Consider the following 4,705-nt stretch of genomic DNA (forward strand, 5'->3'; position numbering starts at 1 on the left):
GGGCTTGGTCGGGAAGCGGGTCTGGCTGACGTGCCGGGCCTGGGCGAGGTGAACGGTCGGCGTTCTCGCGCCGGTCCCGGGATCCGAGCTCGGTCCCGTGCCTTGGCCTCCCGCGGATCTTCCTTGCTGCGAGGCTTCCGTGGCGGCGCGAGCCGTCGTGGTCGTCCTCTTCGGCCGCCATTCAACGCTCAGCTCAGAACTGGCACGGACTAGGGGAATCCGACTGTCTAATTAAAACAAAGCATTGCGATGGCCCTCGCGGGTGTTGACGCAATGTGATTTCTGCCCAGTGCTCTGAATGTCAACGTGAAGAAATTCAAGCAAGCGCGGGTAAACGGCGGGAGTAACTATGACTCTCTTAAGGCTCCGCCCGGGCGACCGGCGGAGACCATGTGCCAACCCCTCCTCCTCGTGGTGAGAGTCGGGCAACGTCGGCGGAAAGCTTTCCGCCGGCGGCCAACGGGGCTCTGGCTTGGTGGTGCGCTAGCGCACCACCCAGGTTCGTGGGGTTGCCAGCCCCTCGGGCCTGAAAACGGCAGGCGCGTCACATAAAGGGAAATATAATTTCCGGCGGCAGCCTCGGGCCGTCGGTCCTGCCGCGACATCCTCCCCCTCACCTGAGCCCGCTCCTGGTCGTTCCCGCCGGCCCGCTGCGGCTCCTCTCCATCCGCCCCCAGCTGCCTGTTCCCCTGTGCCCCCGTCTGGTTCCGGTCAGTTCGCGTGCCTTGTATGTGGCCGCGCGTTCAGAACACCGAACGGTCTCGGCTTACATCGCCGAAGGGCGCACGAGGCCATCACTAACGAGGAGGTCAACGTTGAGAGGGTTAAGCGCCAGTGGAGCGCCGAAGAGCAGCGCATGATGGCGAGGGAGGAGGCATTGGCTGTGCATCGGGGCGTTCGGTTTATCAACCAACATCTGATCACCGTCGTTCCGAACCGCACCCTTGATGCCATCAAGGGTATGCGCAAGAACGACGGATACCGACGCCTCGTTGCTGCGGCTTTGGAGGATTTGTCCGCCACCTCTGACGAGAGTTCGTTTCTCTCTGGTGGCGGCTCCAGTCCTTCGGCCTCTCCTCATGCTTCCGCCATCTCTGTCCGCGGGTCATCGGGCTCGTCTCCGCATTCTCCGCCTTCGCCCGGCTGGGGTGATTTGTATGGTAGTTTTGCCGGCGCTATACGCGCCCTCATCCCGGTCGTGGAGGCCATCCAGGGGTGGAACTCCCGCCTTCTGGTCCAAATCGGATCAGAGATTCTGGATGGCCAGCGGAGTGCTGGGTCCGTTGTCCCGTGGCTCGCTGGCGTTTTCCCTCCGACTGCTCCTCAACTGCGACCGCCCAGACGCGCAATCGTCAATCCGGGTAGAAAAGCGCGACGGCGGGCGGAGTATGCGCGTATTCAGCGCCTATTCCGTTCGCATATGTCGCGCGTGGCTAGGGAGATCCTGGACGGTGCCCCTGAGACGGATGGTGTCCCCGATGTCCGGCAGATGGCCGAGCACTGGGGCCCGTTCGTCGCACAGGATTCTGTGCCTGTTGCGGCAGCCCCGCGTCTTCCGCCTAAGCGGGAGCTGCTGGGTACCTGGTCCCCGATCTCCTGTGAGGAGGTGGCAGCAATCAACCTGCCCCTCAACTCTGCCCCCGGATTGGACGGTATTAGTGTGCGTCTGTGGAGAGCCATTCCAGCGTCCATCAAGGCTCTCCTCTTCAACATCGTGCTGCATTGCGGAGGTTTTCCTGCAGATTTGCTGGTGAGTCGGACGGTTTTCATCCCGAAGAAGGGCGAATGCTCTCGACCGGGGGATTTCCGTCCGATTTCGATAACCTCCGTGGCCGTGAGGCATTTACACAAAATCTTGGCCCAGAGGCTTCGTGAGTCCAGGATTGTCGATCTGCGGCAGCGTTGCTTCGACGACGGATGCGGCGACAATGTCGCCGTCCTGGCTTCCTTGTTACTGGATGCCAGGTCCCGTCGCCGTGAAATGCACGCGGCCTCCCTGGATTTCGCGAAGGCCTTTGATAGCGTCAGCCACGGCGCTATCATCAATGCCTTGGCTGTAAAGGGCCTGCCTCACGGCCTCATTGATTATATTGGGCAGGTTTACGCCCATAGCAGCACGATGTTTGAAGTGCGCGGTGTCAGATCCGAGCTCTCACGTATTGGCAGAGGCGTCAGGCAGGGGGATCCTCTATCACCAGTGCTGTTTTGCCTGGTGGTTGATGTGATCATGAGATCCATACCTGCCGACGTCGGTTACGAACTGGGAGAGCATCGTATTAACAGCATTGCGTATGCTGACGATGTTCTCCTTTTTGCTGCCACCAGGTGGGGCCTCCAGACCTGTTTGCGGGTGGTGGAAGACAAGGCTAGGGAGATGGGGCTTCTCTTCCAAGGAAAGAAGTGCTCTGTTCTGTCCCTCGTTCCTTCCGGTCGAGAAAAGAAAGTTAAGATTTTGACGGCCCCCCAGTTCCAGCTGCGAGATGGCTCTTGGCTGTCGCAGCTGGATACTGCCGCCGAATGGCGCTATTTGGGGGTCGATTTTCGACCGGCTGGACCGAGGAGAGTTGGTTCAGATGTCTCAGTATATCTGGACCGGCTGAGCAGAGCGCCTCTGAAGCCCCAGCAGCGGCTTAAGATCGTCCGCTGCTTTCTTCTCCCTCGTCTCTACCACTCGCTGGTTTTGGGTAGGGCCACACTTGGCAAATTGAGAGCTCTGGATGTACAGACCCGCGCGGCGGTTCGCAGATGGCTTCGTGTGCCAAACGATGTTCCGGCGGCCTTTTTCCACTCACCGGTTTCGAGTGGCGGGCTCGGCATTCCCGCATTGGCCACCACAGTTCCAGGCCTGCTGTTTCAACGCCTTCGCAGCCTGGAAACCTCTACTGCCCCGCAGGTGCAGGCCATCGCCCATTACACCTGAGTGACCCGTCGCAGAGAGTGGGCGCGGCATGCTCTCACTCGCGACGGAGTGTGCCTGGCAACCAAACATCTGCGGGACGAGTGGTGGTCCCGCCGACTTCTTCGGTCGGTGGACGGCTTTGAGTTGCGGGAGTGTCGGGATTCAAATCTGTCCTCGTGGTGGGTGGATCATGGGAGCCACGCCATTCCCGGTCGTGATTATGTCCAGTACGTGCATGTCCGCGCCAATACCCTCCCAACGCGTATTCGAACGTCAAGGGGGGTGAGGCGCGAGCTGTACGCCACCAAATGTCGTGCCGGCTGTAATTCAACCGAGACAGCCGCGCACGTCATTCAGGGATGTTTTCGTACCCATGGTGGCCGCGTTCTTCGGCACAATGCTGTGTGCCGAATTCTAGCCGGAGGGCTGAGGAACGCGGGCTGGACTGTGCGCGAAGAGCCTGCGTACGTCACGGCCGAGGGCAAACGCAAGCCTGACTTGCTTTGCCTGCGTGGCTCCAAAGCCGTCGTTCTGGACGCGCAGGTCGTCAGCGGCGCGACTCCTTTGGGGGACGCCCACGAACGCAAATTGCGGTATTACAGGGACAATGCGTCCTTGTGTGAGGCGATCTCCCGGGAGACCGGCATCCAACGGCCGGACATCGGGTTCTCCTCCTGTACCATCTCTTGGAGGGGGATTTGGTGTATCGCGTCCGCTGACTGGCTTATTGGCATGGGGCTGACCAGGGGACTATTACGGGGCATAACAACCAGGGTGTTGCAGGGCAGCCACACCAACTGGACCCGGTGGAACCAGATGACAGCTGTGGTTCACACCGGGCCAAGGCAGCGGGACAGAGAGGGCATTGGGTGAGGGGTTGAGTTGATTTTTTTTTATGTGGGGAACCCACCCCCCAGAATGTCTTGGTCCTTTGTCCGTCCCTGTGCAGTTGGGTCGATCCCTCGGGTGTTACCTGATGTTGGATCCCCTAATTGTTTGTGTCCGTCTTCACCCTTTGAGGCTTTGGCTTTCCTCCTCTTTCTGTTGGTGGGCAATGCAAAAAAAAAAAAAAAAAAAAAAAATAGCCAAATGCCTCGTCATCTAATTAGTGACGCGCATGAATGGATTAACGAGATTCCCACTGTCCCTATCTACTGGGAGTTACCGTGGCTCTCCTAAAGACGTCCGGGTGACGCTCTTTACTGACCCTTGCGCCGGTTCTGGTGATCCATTGGTCCGTTGGATCCCGGCCCGCGCGGGTGATGTTCTGAGTCGATCTCGGGGTCTGAGAGTCGGGGTTGGAACGTGATGCGAATCGCTATGCGATGCGAAATCGTGTAGCGATATCAGTCCTCTAGTTAGGACCTCTAGCCTCTCGCGTTCAAGTTGTGCATCCACCTTCTCGTGGTACTCCTGAAAACGCCACCTACTTTGGAAAGTAAGATTCGGTAGGTGTCGGCTGAGTGATGTCACAGCGAAGTTTTCCCCCCTTTTTCGCACAGTCATGAGCCGGCATCAGTGATACTATGACCCTCTGATGGACGTCCGGGTGACGCTCTCTACTGATCCTTGCGCCGGTGCTGGTGATCCGGATTGATCCACCAGATCCCGGCCCGCGCGGGTGATGTTCTGAGCCGATCTCGGGGTCCGGGATTGTCGCGGTTGAAATCTGATGCTAATCGAATGGCTCTCAAGTGACAGCGTCCTTCCTGTCTTCCCTCTCACACACCTTCCGCACTTCCCGGCAGCCCATCTCCATCCGTTCGTCTCTATTGTTCTTCGGTGCAGTAGAGAGGAACAGGGGTT

This window comes from Polyergus mexicanus, unplaced genomic scaffold, assembly GCF_030449975.1.
Source record: "Polyergus mexicanus isolate NDT 795.1 unplaced genomic scaffold, iyPolMexi1.0 SCAF_11, whole genome shotgun sequence".
Classification (NCBI taxonomy): domain Eukaryota; kingdom Metazoa; phylum Arthropoda; class Insecta; order Hymenoptera; family Formicidae; genus Polyergus; species Polyergus mexicanus.